Genomic DNA, 22,142 nt, shown 5'->3' on the forward strand with positions numbered 1-22,142 from the left:
TGAGAAAAAAAACCCATCTGGGGATACCATACCCAGGAACTCTCATGTAAAAATTGATAAAGATCGGTCCAGTAGTTTACTCTGAATCGCTCTACATACACACACGCACAGACACACAGACACACAGACACACACACATACACACACACGCACAGACAGACACACACACACACACACACACACACACACACACACACATACACCACGACCCTCGTCTCGATTCCCCCTCTATGTTAAAACATTTAGTCAAAACTTGACTAAATGTAAAAAGAACGAAAAAAGCGTCTTATCCACCGATACAAAGGAATGCTTATTCATCCTTGTCCGGTTTGACACAAAGGTCCTTAATCAACGCTACTATGAGTTTCAATGTACGCGTTTAGTACGTAGATTTTTTTGGATTTTTTTGATCTCGACAACAAATCGTGAGCCCGTGTGGTAGATATTCAATAGAGACAGATTGTACCCCCTCCAAAACAAATAGATAGATAAAACCACAACACTTGCAACTCACTTGTTTTAATAATACAGAAGACCGGCCTTGCACTATTCAAATTGTATCTTCAGTCCCCAAACTAGCGCAGGATATTCCTGTAAAAGTTCATACCTTGTCGTCTCTTTCAGGACGAGCACATGCCATTTTCTGTTGGGACTCACGTGCTAGTAGGCTAATAGACGAATTCCGGAAATAACTGTCGATCTTGTATGGATTGTGAAAGGATTAATTAGAAAAAAACACAGTAAACACCAAGTTCCAAAGACTTTCGGGCCACGCCCTTCTTCAGTGAAATGAATGTAAGCAAACAATGACCAATGACGTAAAATTCTTGATTAAAAAAAGAAAAAATCGTCATGTAAAACAAACATTGCTTGTATGGATTGTGAAAGGATGAGAACCATTGCTTTTGCTCTGACAACTATTGACATGTGCTTCCTGTACACGTGTTTGAGACACACCCTCTCGCTAGTGACTGGAAAGTTTCCCCACGTGACATTATTTCCCAGAGTTATTTACGAACATCGTCTTTTACATCAGTACCGCTATGGAAACACGGCTACTCTGGCGAGAATGTTGTTTTCGCAGACAGTCAGCAGTGTTGTGACTTATTAAGCGCTTTGCTGACAGAAGTTGCACTGCGATATATATACTCTGCAAAAATATTTGAGGATCGGTCAACAAAAATAGACACTATTGAACAAAAACAGGAAAAAAGAAAAAGAAAAAAAAGAGCTAAAATCCAGGGTGCTAATATTTAATTGAAACTTGCATTTGTTAAAGTCACAAAAAGGACTGTGAGTGTTGCTTTAGAAACACTTTCGAGAGACATTTTTTATGCGCCATGCTAAACACGTGGAAAGATTCCGCTTTTGCGGGAAAAGTGGATGGTTTTCAAATTTCTATGTAATCGGCGGAAAATATAAAAGGCTATAACATTAATTTGTGGTACACCAGGGTCCTGACCAAAAACCGCTGCGCTGACCAGTTTGTGTTTAAAAGCCGACACACTGACGAAATAACGCACGGTTGTAACATGATATAAACATGCCACAACGACGAAAACTGATACGTTCTCGTGGTTTATTCAACCCTAGAGCCATCGGGGCCCCGTGTGACCTATTTTTTCATAACAATGGCAACAACGTATCGTTTTCGGTACCCTACTTACCCGTCATCAAATGAAATTATGTTTGTACTGCATGTAAAAGCCTGGTGGTGTCTGTAGCCAGAAACAGATGGTTACCGAGATGCGGAGTTGGCCTTTAAATTTGAAGGGTGTAGAAAGAATGGTTGGGAGGAATGACATAACGGGTAGCATGCTAGCGCACAAAAACACAAGAACACAGACATATCGACAGAAAGATAAGCACGTGTATTCGAAAATGCGAGCGTGCACATTCATAACACACGCACATCAGTACACACGCATATACACGGGCGCGAACACATAATCTCACATACGAAAAACCACTCATGGAGAGAGATTCAGATTCAGATTCAGATTCAAAACTTTAATACAAAGGGATAAAGGTTTTAGGCAATGCCTAATCTTCCAACCTGTCCCTTTTAGACATACATGACATTATACATTACAATTATATATTTATATAACATGTATTGAACAGCCAAACAAATAACTAATTAACTAAGAATTTGTAATCAGGTTAAAACTAACAAAACACTAGTTATAATAACGTGGTTCATTGATTAATAAAATGATGATTAAGATGTTATGCAGTAACAGTTATGATTTTAAAGTGTAGGGAGAGAATTATTTTTGACAAAGATATTTTCGAACATTTTTTTAGAGAGAGAGAGAGAGACAGAGAGACAGAGAGAGACAGAGAGAGACACAGAGAGAGAGAGAGAGAGACAGAGAGAGAGAGACAGAGAGAGAGAGAGAGAGAGAGAGAGACGCAGACACAGATAGACAGACACGTAGAGAGAGACATGTAGGGAGAGACAGAGACAGATAGAGAGATAGACAGACAGACAGGCAGACATACACAAAGACAGACGGACATACAGATACTCATACTCATAACATCTGTCCAATGCCCATTAAAACCCGATCCATGTCGATACTTCATTACACGGCAAGTCTACTATGGTAACTCCCCCCCCCCCTCCCCATCCAGGCAATGCCCGTACAGACGTTAACACATTTAAAGTAAATACTACATCACCATCACTGCCACCACCATCGCAGCAACAACAACACCAAACGCAACGACCACAACGGCGATAAAAACAACTGATATAAACGTAATGGAATCATTTCCCAAAATGGAGGTGTAAATTATAGAAATAGCATTTATAAGCGATCGAAACAGTCGTTCGGACGTAAAATCGGCGAATCGTCTGTTTTATCACCCACTTCACGCCTCCGTTTGTGGACGGAACTTAAAGGTATCTTCCTCCCCTTGTTGACAACCTCGTTAATAACCATAGGTTTGTGTGGGTCTTGTCATTTTCCTTTTTCCCTTTCCTTACTTTATTGTCCCATCGCTGGGAAATTCGGGTCGCTTCCTTCCAGTGAAAAGCTAGCAGCAACAGAGTCGCGCTACCCAGGTGAAATCAGCCACCTGCACGAATGTCTTTTACGCGCCACAGTGGTGACACGCGCATCCTTCAATTTAGACCAGAAGTGGATCATGTACGTACGTAACACTTGTCAGCAATAGACTTGTGCTGAGACACATACCAACAAATATACAGGGCACGTAATATAAGCGTTCGCTTGAGTTCGTGTCCCTATTATTTCTTGTTTTACTACTGTACCATGTCTAACTGAATAAAATCGTGTTAAAACCAACAAATACACAGCCTGGCTTTTTTTCCCGCGCAGAGATGTTTGCTGAACTAATGTCTGAACTGACACCTTTGTCAATCTGCAAAATCAATTCCGAGAAAAAACAAGAAATTCCTCCAAGGTAGGAAAAACACCCCCGTTGGTCAAAGGGAAATAACCATTCTCACTGCCACCAACTGAAAAGGTTATTTCCCTTTGACCATTAATATGTCCCTCTATAAGTCCTTGTAGAATCTTAATCCACCAATAACTCCCTAACCGTGTGTTTGACTGGTCCCAATTTTTGTAAGGACCGTCTCAGGAATGTATAGAACCTGTTCACCAAGTTTGGTGACGATCGGTCCGTTCATTCTTGAGATCTATATGCGAACACAAACACACAAACACACAAACAAACAAACAAACAAACAAACACATCGACCGAATCCTATACACACCCCTATACCGGGGGTGTAAAAAATCCCACTCTGCACAGCAACCAACCAGACTGATGATTGTTGGTATGTGTCCCAGTCGAAGGATGCACTTTTCACATGCATTTTAAGCCCAAACAGATCTGGGGCCGGTTTAATGGACTGCGCTGGTCACGCTGACAGCCACCAGAGTGTCACCGGACTGTGGTTGTCCGAACGCGGTGCTGGGGGAGGGCGGCACTGTAATTGAGCAACTCCCCGTGCGGAGACGCACAGTGTGTCGACTGAAATATGTTTTTCACAAAACCTGATTTTTTCGAATTACTGCGTTTCACTCGTTCTACTGCAATTGAGCGACTGTATTGCTGGCCCGTGAAACCTGCCCCAATTGCGGTGATGATCGCTTACAATGACAAAGACAATGACAATGTCAATGACAATGACAATGTCAATGACAATGTCAATGACAATGACAATGACAATGTCAATGATAATGACAATGATAATGACAATGTCAATGACAATGTCAATGATAATGACAATGACAATGTCAATGACAATGACAATGACAATGTCAATGACAATGTCAGTGACAATGACAATGTCAATGATAATGACAATGTCAATGACAATGAAAATGTCAATGACAGTGACAATGACAATGACAATTCTTTATCTAACGAGGGTAATAGAGTAAGCAGTGATCTGAGTTTTTTAAGTCTGTCCCTCGCCGTAAAGAGGGACTAAATAACAAGTAAGAACACATTAAACATATGCATATGAAATGCATTGTATTGAGGGGAGCAAGGTACCTTTAAGTGTTATCATGCACTCGGTTAATTCTAATGTCAGTAATGGGGATATCTTGTGTCCTGAGAACTTGGAACGCACAGAAGCAAGACACGTGATGAATGATTGCAGTATACGGTAAACAGGAAACGATCGACACACGTGTGCGTAGTGTTTAAATCGAGCCACCTCATGCAGAGACCCATGTGGGTGCTGCTTTTTTTCACTATACAAAAAATGGCACGAAATTGGCTGAAATGTGCAGGCCTCAGGGTTTCAGGATACAGTAAATTCATATATCAAAACAGATGACAGAGGAAATGACGTCAGACGTGATCTAAAACAAGATTTGGTCACCACATGAGGGGCGACGATTACATTTGGATAGACGGTTGTGCTTACGACAGTGTTCTTTGCGTTGACGTCAGGAGCTGTCGCTTCGGGATTCAAGCTGCACGTTGAACTTTATTTATCTTCAAGCAGATCATCCTAGGTGTTTTAGTTCATCCCGATTAATGACACAGAATCTATCGAAACGAAGAACGCCCACGGACCTGCTTGAGAATGAACTGAGCTACACCAGTCTGGGGAATACTACCTTATCGATAACATTCCCAAGCTTCACGCATACATAAACTGTGACATTATCCTTGGCCCTTTCATCGTTACCAGTTTTGCCTTTTTGCATAAAGTCTTCTTTTTTAAAATTGTAATTCTACAAGGTTCTGGAATAAAGTACATGTGTATAATGAAACAAAGGTAAAAGTTCACAAAACAAAAAATAAAATAACCAAGAATACAAACAAAGAAATCAACAGAGCAAAGAAAGAGAAAACATAAAAAGCGCACACACATAACTGGACCAAAACTCTAAACATTAGTCATGTGTAAACTAGATTACAGCTGTAGACACGAGTCGTGTGTAAACAGGGTTATAACTGTAATCATGTGAGAGGGAAAGAGAGAGAGAGAGAGAGAGAGAGAGAGAGAGAGAGAGAGAGAGAGAGAGAGAGAGAGAGAGAGAGAATTCAGAACTTTATTTTAAACTGAAAAAGGTTTTAGGCATGGTGTAATCTTTTAATCTGTCCTTTTAAAGATCTACAGAGAACAAACGAAAATAAAGAGAGAGAGAGAGAGAGAGAGAGAGAGAGAGAGAGAGAGAGAGAGAGAGAGAGAGAGAGAGAGAGAGAGAGAGAGAGAGAGAGATCTGCTTCAAATTTGGTGGGCATATTTAGGTAGACCCCGGACACAATCGTGGAAAATTTTGAACACGTGCGTGCTCTCAGCGCGCAGCGCTGAACCGATTTTGGGTTTTCTGTACATCCATTCCCAGTAACTCTTCCTTATCTTCTCCAGTGGTTTGCGCGTTTATCTCCCTTCCTTCGTACGGTGCGCGGGTCCCCGGCGAAGCCGGGTATTCGGCTTTACTTCTTCCTGGCGAAGCCGTACCCGGCGAAGCGGGTATTCATCTAGTATATATATATATATATATATATATATATATATATATATATATATATATATATATATATATATATATATATATATATATATATATATATATATATATATATATAGAAAGGCAGGGAGACAGTCAGACAGAAACACAGACAGACAGACAAACAAACAGACAGACAGACATACAGACCCACAGAGAAGGGGAAAAACCCGCTGAAATAAAAAAACGCAGAAAACCTGGTGTCAGTGCTCAAAAGTGAATTTTCGATGCATCAACCAAGGTATTGTGTTCATGCACTCAGAACGTGTCGCATCGGCACGCGTTCGACAGAACAACACGATGTGGTGGTGGTGGTGGTGGTGGGGGGGGGGGGGGGGGCGTTGGGCAGAGAAAGGTTAACTTAACACAACATTACTTGCTGGTAATTCAAAAATAAAATAAAATATAATCGTATCAGACTAAATACAGACAAAATCAGAGGCAGGTGATTATATTTTTCGATATCAGTATGTCGTGCCAATTAGTATCATGGACGGTATGACATAAGATTCACATTTCAGAAATAATTTATTGATCTTCTTAACAGTTATAAATGCATTTTCATGTTTCCATGTAGGTCGTCTAGTGGTAAGGCGTCCGCCCCGTGATCGGGAGGTCGTGGGTTCGAACCCCGGCCGGGTCATACCAAAGACTTTAAAATTGGCAATCTAGTGGCTGCTCCGCCTGGCGTCTGGCATTATGGGGTTAGTGCTAGGAATGGTTGGTCCGGTGTCAGAATAATGTGACTGGGTGAGACGTGAAGCCTGTGCTGCGACTTCTGTCTTGTGTGTGTGGCGCACGTTATATATATGTGAAAGCAGCACCGCCCTGATACTTATGGCCCTTCGTGGTCGGCTGGGCGTTAAGCAAACAAACAAACAAATCTGTCTGAGGCTGTGTCTCGAATAATTGTCTGGGTTAATATGTCTGTGTCTGTGTCTCATTCCAAACTTGTGTTCATTATGCATTTGATAATAATGTGTTTTGTTTGTTTGTGTGAATATTTGTGACCCTCCACCACGAAATGAGTCGCATGTCACCTCGCGCGGTTCTGCGCTTGGCTTGATATAAGTCCGGGGAGTGTCTGGTATAACAGTGTGAGGGTCACCTTAGTCACAGGCTTATAACTCAAACAGTTTTCGCTCTTTTCTAAAACGGGTTTCACCACTGGATAGATATAAAAAAAACTCTTTAGGAAAATGTACAAATATGAAAATCATGCAAAGGTGACATGCGACTCATTCCGTGGTGGAGGGTCACATTTGTGTTAATTTGTTTGGTTGCTTGTTTGTTTGTTTGTTTGTTTTGTTGTTTGTGTCGATTGTTATTTTGCTAAACATTTTGTACCAGTGTTAACAGATGTGTAGCAGCTGATTTGAGCAACTTTACTCCCAAATGAAAGGTATAACTATGTCAATGTAATTTTGTAATTTTTGAGTTCTCCTTATGTAATTCCTTAAATGCACATTGTGTTGCATTTCATACAATATATTTCTGTATTTTATTTTGTTGAATTTTTATTTTTTATGTCCGTCTGTCTTTATGTGTTGTATAAAGGACAGGTTGGAAGAATAGGCTTTGCCTAAAACCTTTATCCTTTTGTAATAAAGGTCTGAGTCTGAGTCTGAGTCTCTCTCTCTCTCCATCTATATACATATCTCTCTCTTTTTCTTTATCTCTCGTATAAGAGGGTGTGTGTGTGTGTGTGTGTGTGTGTGTGTGTGTGTGTGTGTGTGTGTGTGTGTGTCAGAGTGTGTGTGTGTGTGTGTGTGTCAGTGTGTGTGTGTCAGTGTGTGTGTGTGTGCGTGTGTGTGTGTGTGCGCGTGTGTGTGTGTGTGCGTGTGTGTGTGTGTGTGCGTGTGTGTGTGTGTGTGTGCGTGTGTGTGTGTGCGTGTGTGTGCGTGTGTGTGTGTGTGTCAGTGTGTGTGTGTGTGTGTGTGAGAGTGTGTGTGTGTGTGTGTGTGCGTGTGTGTGTGTGTGTGTGTGTGTGTGTGTGTGTGTGTGTGTGTGTGTGTGTGCGTGTGTGTGTGTGTGTGAGTGCGTCTGCCCCCCCCCCCCCCACCTCTGTCTCTTTCTTTCTCTTATTATTTTCTTTTCTTTTCTGCACATGTCTAAAAAGTAGAGGTTTGATGGTAAAACCAGGCATAAAACCCTTATCCTTTTGAAATAACAATAATTTATGAGTTCCTCTCTGTTTGTCAGTCTGTCTGTCTGTCCGTCTGTCTGTCCGTCTGTCTGTGTCTCTGTCTGTCTGTTTGTCTGTCAGTCTGTCTGTCTGTCTGCCCCTGTCTGTCTGTCTGTCTGTCGTCTGTCTGTCTGTCTGTCTGTCTGTCTGTCTGTCTCTCTCTCTCTCTCTCTCTCTCTCTCTCTCTCTCTCTCTCTCTCTCTCTCTCTCTCGGTGTGCCAATAAGCCATGAACTCCTGAGTAAAACCATGTGTACATTCAATTAGGTTCCACCACGGCAGTGGAAGGTGCCAGATGCTTCGTTTAAAGCACCTGAATCCGCGTCGCCTTCTTTCAAATGTATTCATGCGAATATTTTCATTATATCCCCGTCTGGATCACACACTAATCCAAATGGGTTCACGTTATAGAGACATTATTCGCCGTAGATGAAAAGCAATGGAAAACAACGTTAATGTTTATTTTGAAATCGTTACAGGGTGTGAAAGAACTAGATGTTCAACACACACACACACACACACACACACACACACACACACACACACACACACACACACACACACACACACACACACACACACACACACACACACACCATCACCCTCATCTCGATTCCCAATCCACTGGAATTCATTTAGTGACTATACCAACAAACAAAAACTTGTCAGAGAAAGCACTTTGGAACATGAAAACCTTGTCCCACCGATAAAAGAAGAGACACGAACGACAGCTGATAGATGTAAAATTCCATTTGTTTTCGCATAACTCTTTGGGCATATTTTTGCAGGAAAGAAAAGTTCCAGCTTCTTGAAACGGAATCTGCCTCTTATCTAAACGGAAATGCGCAAAATCTCGTCAGGAAAGAACACTACAAAATCGCTACAGAAAGAAAGAAGAGGCATTAAACTGTATCGCCTTATCAACTGCGTGGAAATTGATTTCCAGAATTGCCTATTTGCAAACAACTTGACACAGATTTACTCGTGAACTACACAATTACAGCGGATCATTAATCACAGTCCATTTTATGAGGGAGATAAAAAAAAATTGAAAAAAATTGAAAAGCAAAAGAGAGAAAGAGGAGGTGCAACGGAAAAACACTAGGAATTGTTTGATGCATTGAAAATTCTCTTTTGAGCACTGTCATCAGGTTTTCTTGTTTTTTTTATATATGTTTTCTCCCCTCTCTGTGGGTCTGTCTGTCTGTCAGTCTGTCTGTTCGTTTGTCTGTCTGTGTTTTTGCTAAGAAAGACGAGGTGCAACGGAAAAGCACTAGGAAATGGCGAAGCAGAAACTAGGGAATATAATTATTACAAGTCCATTGCCATAACTTTCTTTACGACGTAGAGTTTACAGGCCATCTAAGGCGTTTGAAATAAGTGGAGGTTTTATTGCATTCGGAACATATGTTTGACGAGAACAGAATGTATCATCGAGCGCGTAAGCCGGTGCTAATGGTTCATCACCGTATGACTTAAAGGAACTGTCTCCTTCCTTTCCCCTTCCATAGATTTCCGTATCGTCCGCCTCATCAGATATTGTATTGCTTTTTAAGAGCAAGTGTATAAGCTTTGTTTCTTGTGCTCCATTTGTTACATTGATTGTATGCGGCATTGTTATCTGTAATGTTCTGAATAAATTGTTTAAACCAATGGAACTGTCCTATTCGTGAAAACGGTTCTGCTAATTTTCTGAGATCTACCTAGGCTTTTACATGGGATAAGGCCCCGATCCGTCATTGCTTTTGTATGGACAGTTGTGTGGTGACAAAAGTGTTCTCCGAGCGCTTCTATTCGGTTGACAAATTTAAATTAAAGTATCGAGTAATGTATCATAACATATTTGTCTGAGTTATCAGTATCACTTGAAGTAGACCTCCCAGTTAGTTAATTGTGGTTAGAATCACGAAACACTGATGTGACGGGGCCGGCACTAAAAATGCCGACAGCAGACTTATCCCCATCCTACTGCTGCAACCGATACGTTTAGCGCATTGGATATTTGAGTCAATGCTCAATAATGCCGCCTGCTACCTAGCTGCCCGCTGGCACGGCGAATGTTCATTCTATTTTGTTCCAATCGGCCACGAGTTACACTACACGACTCCACTTCTGCCCGCAGAATCCATTCTGTCGTCTGCTTCCAGTCGTCTGCCTCGCGGGGTTACTTCCCTTCATTCAAATCACTCAAGTCTTCGGTCGCTCGCAGAGCGAGTGTGTAGTTAGGCTTGGGCCTCTGGCGGACAAAAAGAAACCTGTTCTCCTGGGAATTTGATCCTGATATATTTTTTTTTGTTCCGTTGCTTTGGTGACGTCGGCACGATGCCTGTTGTCTCGCACAGACAATAAAGCCGCTCTTCAGAAACCCAAGACTCATCTAGACGCGTGCGGTATGAAGTGCAGCAGACGCATGTGTGGCATTGTTGTGATACCAATGTGACATTTACATTAAGTTGTGCGGTTTACCTTGATATTCTGGGTTGTGTGGTTTGCACTCGAGTTTACGTGCGCTTTACCACATAGATGTTGGAAGAAGTGTTTTTCATGTTTGTGAACTTCAAGTGCTGCATTCTTTTGTTATAACTTGACCATACCTTCGTTTTTCATGGAATGAAGAAACAGGTAAGACATGTTTGCGTTTTCGTTGTTGTAGTTATGTTTTTCTTCGGGTTTAGAGCACAATACAGTTTCACTGTTTCTCCTGTTTGTTTTTAGTTTCAAAAATAGTGGTTCGCAGGATTTCCAGTGGTAAGATTTGTATGATTTACAAAGTTGGGTTGTTTCCCTATACTTTGTCAGTTTGAATAATAGTTTAAAAAAACACCCACACAAACCCACACCCACACACGTAAACCACCACATACATGTCCTGGCTTTTACATGGGAAAAGTGAATCAACTCTTACCAGTTCGGGGGTTTTAGGGCATATTTTACAGTGCTGTTGGTGCCTACTTGCCGAGTGGCTATCTGGGGTCATATTCTAAATGAAATATAGAAAGTTATATATCAAATGAAAGGAAAATGAATAAGCTTTTCATATTTGTAAAGAGAATTGTGCTATCTTTAAAGGTAAAAAATGTTATGGGGGTGACAACATGATTTTTGTAGAAATGTGTACGCCCATTTTTTGGAACACGTGACAAACACAAAGAAGACATTTTTTTGTGTTCAGTTTATTTTAGATATGCTGCTAACTAGTCTGTTTTGGCATTCATTTTACATAACATAGCAAAGTTTTATTGAGTTTTGCTGATAAACAAAAAAGTTATTGTCACCTGAATACCCCCACCCAAATTTCAAAGTTGGACGTTTCATGACATACGCATGCCTAAGGCAAAAAAAAAAAATAGTCTGTTTACGGTATCCCGACCGACTCTATTTTTTTCCGCGACCCTAGACTTTTTTTTGGCATTTGGGAAAAAAAAGGAAAATAAAAAGAAAAAAAAAAGGTCTTTGTTTTTGGGCAAAATAACTTAAAAATATGTTTTTTTGGGGAAAAAAAAGTCCCGACCTACCGACCCAATTTTATTGGCCTATGTTACCGTTAACAGACTTTTTTTGTGTGCCTAATAATGCATTCCTATAACTAACTTATAACAAAAACCCAGCTTGTTTCTGTCATAAAGTGTGTCTAACATATGAGTTTATCCACTGTCCGACCCATCCAATGTAAAATAACAAAATTTTTGTCGATAATTAGATAATTGGTCAGTGGAAAACTACAGGGGGGGGGGGGGGGGGGGGGGCATCGTAAGCTTGCTTACGATGGGTAAGGGAGCGAACTGGTAAGAGTTAACTTCGTAAAACATCAAATATTTATGGCGTGGCGACGTTCTGTGCAGAGTTGCGGAATGGGAAGTTTTTGCTGAATTAAAAAAAATCGAGAAAGAAATACCACTTGAGAAAGCAGTCAGACTGCAGATTTTTGGGATGTGTCCAAATAGAAGGTTATTCTTATCCGTGGTATAAGTATAGAAGGCTCTACGACGAGTAACAAGATAGTTTACGAGAAAAAGAAGGAGTCTCTAACAGATGCACTTTTAACAAGAAATTGTGAAATATATGAAATATGCCTTCCAGAAAAAAAAGCAACAAAAAACAAAAGCATAGGGGTTTTATATAATTGGTTCCACATTTCACTTAGCCCAGCGGAAATTAATAACAGGGGGAGGGCGAAAAGTTAGGAGCCCCGACACATGTGCTAATTCCTGATAAAGCTGATACATGTAACAAATAACAGTTTTCTGGAGGAAAAAAAACAAGCGAAGGAAGAAAACACGAGTAGATGAAAAAGAGGAGGAAGAAGAAGAAAAAGAATTCAGAGGAAGAACAAGAGGGAGAAGAAGACAAATACGAAAATGGAACCTTTTAAAAACAAAAACTTGGATTCGAGCTTCAGGCAAATCCTAAATGTAAAGAACAACCTTTCTTAGCAATTTCTTATGATATGAGAGAGAGAGAGAGAGAGAGAGAGAGAGAGAGAGAGAGAGAGAGAGAGAGAGAGAGAGAGAGAGAGAGAGAGAGAGAGAGAGAGAGAGAGAGAGAGAGAGACTGAGAGAGAGAGAGAGAGAGAGAGAGAGAGAGAGAGAGAGAGAGAGAGAGAGAGAGAGAGAGAGAGAGGACGTTCGAAGTAACGACGTTGGGAAGGCACATGAGGCATAGCTAAAGAAAACATCAAACTTCTATTTTGTCTTCTTATTTTTCTTCTCGCTCAATAACCCCCAACCCCAACCCCTCCCCACCTCTTCCTCTTCCCTCTGCGCAACGCGATGGGTTAGAAATGTCCTCCCCACCTCTTCCTCTTCCCTCTGCGCAACGCGATGGGTTAGAAATGTCCTCCCCACTGAGTCGCCCTTTTACCATTCCAAGGAGAAGAAAACAAACAAATATTTCTAATGAAATAGCGGCTCTCAAACTGAACCAAAGTTCACATCTTTATCGTATTAGGGGGAAAAAACCACCAGGATAGGAATTTTTAGGCGGCAGAGTGGGTCTGCCATTCTTCAAACAAATGATATGATGATTTAACGGTTCTTCGCGGTCGATGTTTTGCTCGAACGCTTGATATGAACATTCACGGGCATTGAAGGCAGCTCTTTTTTCATACGGCTTTGTGCTACGACTACACATACGACTGGATACAGTCTTCATGGAAACGATCGGAACAGCGCGAAATAAAGAACATCAAATGACCCACATCTTAGTATGAACTCAGTAAAAACATTAGAATCTAGTAGGAACGAGAACAACTAGTACCGACACAAAATTAATGTGTACTGGAAGTCCCAGTCCAATTTGATGTAACCACTGTAGACAGAAACCTACGGCGCAGTTTATAAAGCCAGTCCAATATCCCCTAGAGGATAGCAGAAACAATATTTGGGGCCCGGTTAGCTCAGGTGGTAGAGCACTGGACTTGTGATCGAAAGGTCACTGGTTCGAATCCGGGCCGGGACGGACACGGGTCAACTTTATGTGCAGACCCAGAGACGGTATCCATCTCCCACCCCCGTGTCACCACAATGGCACGTTAAAGATCTTGGTCATTCTACCATAAGTGCAGATGGCTGATACCACCTAAACACGCATACATCAAAAGCCGTGAGGGCGTAAAAACTCGAATCGTATAAACCAATTCATGTCCAATATTATAGGCAATTAAGACCTGACGGACAATAAGCCCCTTAAAATTTACTTACAGAAACAATATATATGATGGCCAAGACATGGCCGCAGTCCTACCAGTTCAATGTTAATTCTTCTGTTAACATATTGAAACTTACACACAATAAGACTTTTGAGTTCTTTGATATATATCCGAGGGAATCTGTTGGTCTGCGTTTTTGATGGTACATGGCCAAATCTTTGCTGATAATGGGTAAAAAAAATGGATTTTCAGAAACGGTACATTCTGTCCACTTTGGTGTAAAAAGAAAATATTGTTCGATCCATGGAATAAGGCGTACATCAAGTCAGAACTATTGCCAATCATGTTTTGAAAGTCTGTACCCTGGGAATATTTACTGCATGTAAATATGAACATCTCAATCCAAAAGAACATTTTAACTGTACCTTACCTGAAAAGGGCTTGCGAACATCAAAGATGTTACGAAGGGTTGATCTTTTTGGTAAGAGACTCAAAGAAAGTCGTAGAACGATATCTTGGGGCGTGGGTGCGGGGGATGTCTGGCGGGGATGACATACAGTCCACCATCGTATCAGTGACAAAAACCACTTGTTGTTGCAGATCAAAACAGGTAAGGGGGCACATTTATACAGGGGGAGGAGGAGAAGGAGGAGGAAGAAGACTGAAGAGGAGGAGGAGGAGGAGGAGGAGGAGGAGGAGGAGGAGGAGGAGTAAAAAGAAGAGGAGGGGGGGGGGGAGTAGTAGGAAAAAAAACCCCAACACAACACAAATGTGAGACCACAAAGGATCAGTTATGAAGTAAAATTTTATCATATTCACCTCTATCCCAGAAATAGTCAATGGGAAGTAAACCGGTGTAACACGGAATTTTTACTCCACGAAATATTTACTCCGGAGTAAATATTTCGTACAAAATTCTTACTCCGAGTACACTTTTCGTACGAGAAAAGAACTCCCCAAGGCACGAAAAAATTACTCCCTCCACGAAATTTTTACTCCCCATTTTTTTTACTTCCAGTAAAAATCTCGTACGCAAAAATGGGATGCGGGCGAAGGGATAATGCCAATAAGTGATCTCGCGCACACGAATGTCGCGCTACCCTCCTTCCACCCCTTCCACCACCAAGACTAACAGGGGACAAGGGAGTAAAAATTTCGTACACCTGGCATGGGAAGTTAAATTGCTTGTGTTTATGCTTTTGTTATTTATTCGTCATGGGAGTAACATTTTTGTACGAAATGTTTACTCGGAACTCACCTGTCTTGGGGAGTAATTTTCTCGTGAAATGGGGGAGTGCTTTTTGCGTGAAGGGAGTAACTTTTTCGTACGAAATGTTTACTCCGGAGTAAAAATCTCGTGGGAGTAATTTTCTCGTGTTACACCGGCCGTCACTAATTTCACAAACCCACCACACAAACTTCCGACAATGCCTTTCCCCGTCCCCGGTCTCGAGCATTACCCAACACCCTGCAGTGACGATACTCCCAGGACTCATAACTGTCCCCTTCCATGCGACCCGACTGGCAATTATCTCGCCAAACGTGGCCCCAAGTCTTTCAGGGGGAGAGAAAACTGCCATTTTCCCCCATCATCCGATGTCAGGACTTTTGTCACCTAATTTCTCCAAGGCATCGTTAACCGTGGCACCTTTTGGCGTGTTGCCGTGTACTTTGCGGCGAAGGGCATACAGGGACTCAAAGCACCCGTGTACACGCCTGCCTCTAAGAACATCCTTTCACTTGGACACATACCAAATGTTACCAGCTTAGCTTCTGTCTGTGCAGAGGGAGATTTTTTAATTTTTTTTTTAACTGAAAGCTGTTCTTCTTTTTTTTGTGTGGTCAATCTGCAAAACTGATTGAGCAAAGACGGGCGCAGTAGCGTAGTGGATAAGTCATCGGCTTCCTAATCGGCAGGTCGCAAGTTCGAATCCCGGCCGCGGCCGCCGGGTGGGTTAAGGGTGGAGATTTTTTCGATCTCCCAGGTCAACTTATGTGCAGACCTGCTAGTGATTGAGCAAAGAATTCCCTCTCTGCACTGAAAACAGCTAAGCTGTAGAATGCACATATTTAGTATGACACACACACACACACACACACACATACACACACACACACACACACACACACACACACACGCACGCACACACACACCCCCACACACTCATACACACAGATCTCCCCAACCCCACCTCCCCCATCCCTCCATAAACACGTTCCTCACAACCAAAACATGATCAGTATCCATACGAAGCAAACACTCTTTGCAATAATCCACAGAATATTAACCTTTAAAGGCGCACGTCATTCAATATGGCGCTCGTTACGATTTGACCTCTTTGATTTGACGGGCGTGAAGCAACAGGTATTGATGATATATTTATCGTTATCACTCGCAACTGGCTGCAGGTGGGGAGGGGGCGGGGAAGGATGAGGGGTAGGGGGGCTTGCTACTTTTTATTTAATCCTCTACTTCCCTCTTTTCCCAATCAATCAGAGCGACAGCAGAGTCATACATCATGCATAGCCGTCCGCGCAGCAATAATCGTGGTTCGTGTCAGTTTCTTTTTTTCCAGGTTTGCGTGGTCTTCTTAAGGTACAGGGTGACCCCCCAAAACGTCACGCCCTCTAAAATACTTGTAACTCCCACATGTGTTCATGGAATTACTTCATATTAGGTGTACATAAGCTTGAGATTACTGTGGGATGATAAATTAACACAGTTTCAAGTATGTAGGTCTAATGTTTGGATTTTTATGCTTAAATAATGTGTCAAATTCGGAGAATGTACACCAAATATAAAGTAAATCGCTAAAGTAATTTAGAAGTTATTAGCATTTTAGTGGGTGGCATTTTTTTTTTTTTTTTTTTTTTTTTTGGGGGGGGGGGGGGGGGTCACCCTGTATCTGTCTTCTTTCCCGTGCAAACGATCGCGTATTGCTTCTATCGTTCACAGACAGGTCAAATTGTCAGTCTGTTATTCACTTGATGATGCAGACATGAGTTTTGTTTGTCAGCTAGAGAACAGATAGTGTGGTTTAGAACCCCGCCCCCGCCCCGCCCACCTCGCCCCCCCCCACCCCCGCCCCCTTGCCTCACTGAACATTGTTCAAGTTTTTCAGCGGTCATAAAGGTCAGCCGAAAAAACGTATTGACCATCTTCGCCCATCTGATTTTCCGCAAAGCACAGCGCACCTATACATTCGATTACTGGGCTTGGTCAGTGTCCAGACGTCGTGTGGACTTGGCTGATTTGAAAGATTAGTTGTATAATGAGGAGCCTCCTACGTCCTATCTGACTATATATACTCTTTGTGTGTGTCTGTGTGTGTGTGTGTGTGTGCGCGCGTGAGTGTGTGTGTGTGAGTGTTTGTGTGTGTGTGTGTGTGTTTGTGTGTGTATATGTGTGTATGTGTGTGCGTGCGTGGTGTGTGTGTGTGTGTATGTGTGTGTGTGTGTGTGTCTGAGACTGTGTGTCTGCGTGTGATATTAGTTCCCCTCTGAGTGTTATCGCTCCTTGTTAGTGTGTGTACGAACGTGCGTGTATATGCGCTTATGTGTATGTGTGTGTGTGTGTGTGTGTGTGTGTGTGTGTGTGTGTGTCTTTAAGAGGGGGGGGGGGGGGTGGTGGTGGTTTCTGACCACTCGTCCTCTCCACTGAGCTGTTAACGTCAGGTCATTGATACCTAACCGTTTTCATTATTATGATACATAATGGCTGGTTGATAAGTAAACCTGAGTAGTGATGACTGCCCGAAAAAGACTGATGAGTAGGAGATAAGTAGCTTTCCAGTTTAATGCGGCTTGAACTTTTCCCCCATACATTATCTCTATGTGAAAGATGTGCACTACTATAGCTGCAGATCATCCCGTAGGCAGATGGATTTCCTTTTTTTTTTTGCAAAGTCTACCGTTGATCGAATTTTTTCGGAACCCCCCTCCCCCTCCTCTCCCCTCATAACCGTTTCTGAAGGTTGGGCTTCATTCTTTGACAAAACTTGTGGAATGACATTTTTCTCACGCCAAGAAATTAAAAAATGCCTTGTACCTCTTGACTGTTCAGTTAATCCCCATCAAAAATCTCATTCAACCACACATAGCAGCCAGACAGAAAGACAGGAAGAAGGAATGATTAAAAACAGAAAAACTGGAAAAAGAGTAGAACAGCAACACACAAAAAAGAAGAAGGAAAAAAGAAGCTTAAATCAATTTTACAACAAGCACACAACGTTTAACACTGAAGATCAATAAATCTAATGCGGCGTCACGCTTTATGGGAGTACGTTGCGCACCAGAGTGCAAGAAACGTGTTTCATCTCGCCAGCTATCACAAAGTAGTGTCTGGGAAAAGGCAAAAGTCTCCTGTCGTGTTCATCTATCATTCCTAACATCAGCAAGTCGACACGTTTAGAGAGGTTTAAATGCGTACGTCGCCACATTATTCATATCTCACATGACAAAGGTGGAAGAAACGTTCTTAGGGTCAGGGTTTAGGCTTATATGTTGAGGTCACTGTGTCGCACGCAATAACAGCAATTTTCCACGTCGGCAAAAGACACGTTTGATGAGGTTCAACGGTATCTTCCGTCGGCGTAGAATATCATATAAATCACCATGGGGCTGTCCAGGCCATTGCTTGATATATGAGCATCCTTCTACTTGGACAGTAGTAAAAAAAACATTCTTCCGCTTGTATGGTTTCTGTACCGAGTGGGATTTGTGTGATATATTTTGAAGTTGACACCCATGACAAACTTAGGCTATAATTTAGATTTTTGGTTATATCCCCAGTATATAGATAATCGTATTAGTGTTAAACCACACACACACACACACACACACACACACACACACACACACACACACACACACACACACACACACACACAACTCAAAGTTCATTTGTCTGCGGCCCCAAAATAGATGGGTTGGCATCTAACTAAATGTGGCACACAGTAATATTTCAATGCACAGTGAACTCCATAATCATCCCCAGTAAGCTGAAGCTTTCAGTTGCATCAGGTGTTTTTCCCTTCTTCTCTATCGTCTCATCCTCGATCCCTTTTCGCAGGGTCTCGATTACTGCAGTGCATCAAAGATGCAGCCCTTCTCATAGATCTAAAAGATCATGCATGTGAGTACGGAACGCGTATCGTATCAACTGATGCATCAAACTGATAAAACCAAGATTTAATGCATCATTTTCACAATTTGATGCATCATTTTCACAAAAGGATGCATCATTTTCAAAAAGGATGCATCATTTTCCAAAACTGATGCATCCGATACGAAAATGATGCATCCTTTTAGAAAATGATGCATCATTTTGATGCATCACTTTCGGTTTTGTATGCATGCGAAAGATCATTCATTTCTGGTCTTTCCGTAAGAAATGCCTGAGCACGGAAAAACTTGAAATGACATTTTGACGAATATAAACAGATTGGTTAGATAAAACAAAAATAAACGTACAACATACCATTAAATAGGGAACAAGTCAAGGTCACGGCATTATGCATTTTAAGGCATTTTTTGTTTTGTTTGTGGTTTGTTTTCTGTGCACACGAAGTTTTGACGCCCTTGACCTTCGACTCAAACTTTTGTTTTCCGACGTTCGTTTCGCTTCGTATTCCGGTTTGAATTTTGCTTTTTGTTCGGCACTTTCCGGGAAAACCCAAAAATTCTGATGCATCCAAAGGATGCATCAAATTGTGAAAATGATGCATCAAATTCTTGGTTTTGGATGCATCAATTTGATGCATCAGTTGATACGATCCGCGTTCCGTATGTGAGTAGTTAGCGTGGGATCTTCTTAAGTACGGAACGCGGATCGTATCATTTTATAAACTCAAAACACAGAAAGTTGCTTTCACACGCCAGCTTTGATTGCAACAACGTGCTGGGGCCCCAACACATGTATGATCAAAACGGAACTCGTGTTTCAAAGCATGGCTCCCTGTGTTGATTTGGCACTTATTTTTTCACTACCAAAATGATGACAAAAACGATGTTAGGTGGTTTGTTGTCAGACCAGCTTTTTTGTCGGTCCTCGGAGGGACATATCGACTTTTGTTTCATATTCTGATAGACTTTAGAAGAAACCCTGCCCCTGTCCCTGACCTGATGATTGATGGTGTGACTGTTGAGCGTGTGACTGAATATAAGTATATTGGCACAGTTATCGATGATAAGCTGTCTTTCAATGCAAACACCACCCTCATACACAAAAAATGTCAGTCACGCATCTACTGCCTTCAGAAACTTAGGAAGTTGAATGTGAACCCTTCTATCCTTCAAACTTTCTACCGCTCTTTCATCGAGTCTGTCATCACTTTTGGTTTTGTGTCCTGGTATGGAGGTCTGAGTGTGAAGAACAGGAATGTCTTAGTACGAATGGTGAATGTCAATAGCAAGGTGATTGGCAGGCAGCAAGCAAGTGTGTGTATGAAAAGCGTGTGGTGAGAAAGAGTAGGCGGATAGCTTCAGATAGGTCCCATGTCCTTGCCCACCTCTATGAACTCCTTCCCTCTGGCCGTAGACTTCGCACGCACAAAGCTAGGACACTCAGGCTGCAAAACAGCTTCATCCCCAAATCCATCACCCTTGGCAACATGTAAACACATCCACATACCCGACTCAGCCCCTCTTCTGCCAGTGCAATCAGTAGTAATGTACATGTATGTATTGGTTTTATGTACGTCCGTATTTTTTTCTGTGATCTATTGTATGCTATGATTTTTTTTTCAATGATGTTTAGCCATAGTCCGTTATACGCGTAGGTGTGCGAGAATATGTAAGCGCAGTGCTTTAAAGATGCCCATGTGGGAATGTGTAAGTGGGCGTAGTCGAATGTCCATGTGGGAATGTGTAAGTGGAGCATATAAGAATGCCCATGTGTGAATGTGTAAGTGGAGCGTATAAGAATGTGTAAGTGGAGCGTGGTCGAATGTCCATGTGTGGATGGGTAAGTTGAGCGTATAGAATGTCCATGTGTGCGATGTGTAAGTGAGACATGGATGTGTTCATGACTGAATGCGTAAGCACAATGCAAGGAATGGCCAGAAAGGTATGTGGGAGGTGTGTTTATAACCTGCCCTGTTATATAGTGCTATATGTCTTATGTAAAAACAATGTCCTGTTTGTATTATTGTTATGTACCACGCCTGAATTTCTCTATGAGATAATAAAGTATTCTTATTCTTATTCTTATTATTCTTATTTATTGACCGCGGCCTTCGGCCTCAGATCTCTTCATGTTTTTATACACATGAGAAGACCATCGCTCCCCGGCTTGGACGCATACCAAAATTAAACTCCATGGCTGCTTATTGTACATTTTTCTGTTACATTGATTTTTTCACACTGACAAAGGTGTCACTTACGAAATTAATTCACAACACAATTCCCATTCTGTACAGGGACCAGCCAGGCTGTTGATTTTTGATATATGTTCAAGTGGAGGTATTGTGTTACCACAAGTAAAAGCCTGGGCAAATCTGTGGCACTGCCAGTACGAGAAGTACTGTGCCTTTAAAATGGACTTCAGTCAACTGGCTCGCTAGCGGCCCGATCAGTTTGGATGTGAAATTGCCAGATGCAGTGCAGGAGCCACCAGCAGGCAATGTGTTGATCTCTTCACGGATGAGTGATTTGAGGGGGGTTGGGAATTCCCGGTTCTGACAAAGGGTGGGCGGAAATGAGTTCTGTGCTCGCCAACAGAGCGCGGCATTTTGAGTTTGCTTTTCTGGCCCCGGCAAGTGGCTCTCTGTTTGGTCTGTGACTGTGTAAATCTGGAAGGAAGGGTAGGCGGGGGGGGGGGGGGGGGGGGGGGGGGGGGAGGGGAGGGGAGGGGGAGGGAGAGGGGGGGAAGTGGTGTAGGGTCGGGAGAAAATGTTGTGTTCCCCGTGCTCTTAGAAAAAAACCACGAAACTTTCGGTGAGAGCGCGTTTCCATCCGCAGAGCTATGGAAGTAAATAACACATTTAAATGTCAGAGAGAGAGAGAGAGAGAGAGAGAGAGAGAGAGAGAGAGAGAGAGAGAGAGAGAGAGAGAGAAAACAACAACAAGTCGCGTAAGGCGAAAATACAATATTTAGTCAAGTAGCTGTCGAACTCACAGAATGAAACTGAACGCAATGCCATTTTACTCGTAGCATCGTCAGGCCACCGCTCATGGCAAAGGCAGTGAAATTGACAAGAAGAGCGGGGTAGTAGTTGCGCTAAGAAGGATAGCACACTTTTCTGTACCTCTCTTTGTTTTAACTTTCTGAGCGTGTTTTTAATCCAAACATATCATATCTA

This window comes from Littorina saxatilis, linkage group LG7 (genome assembly GCF_037325665.1).
Source record: "Littorina saxatilis isolate snail1 linkage group LG7, US_GU_Lsax_2.0, whole genome shotgun sequence".
NCBI lineage: Eukaryota > Metazoa > Mollusca > Gastropoda > Littorinimorpha > Littorinidae > Littorina > Littorina saxatilis.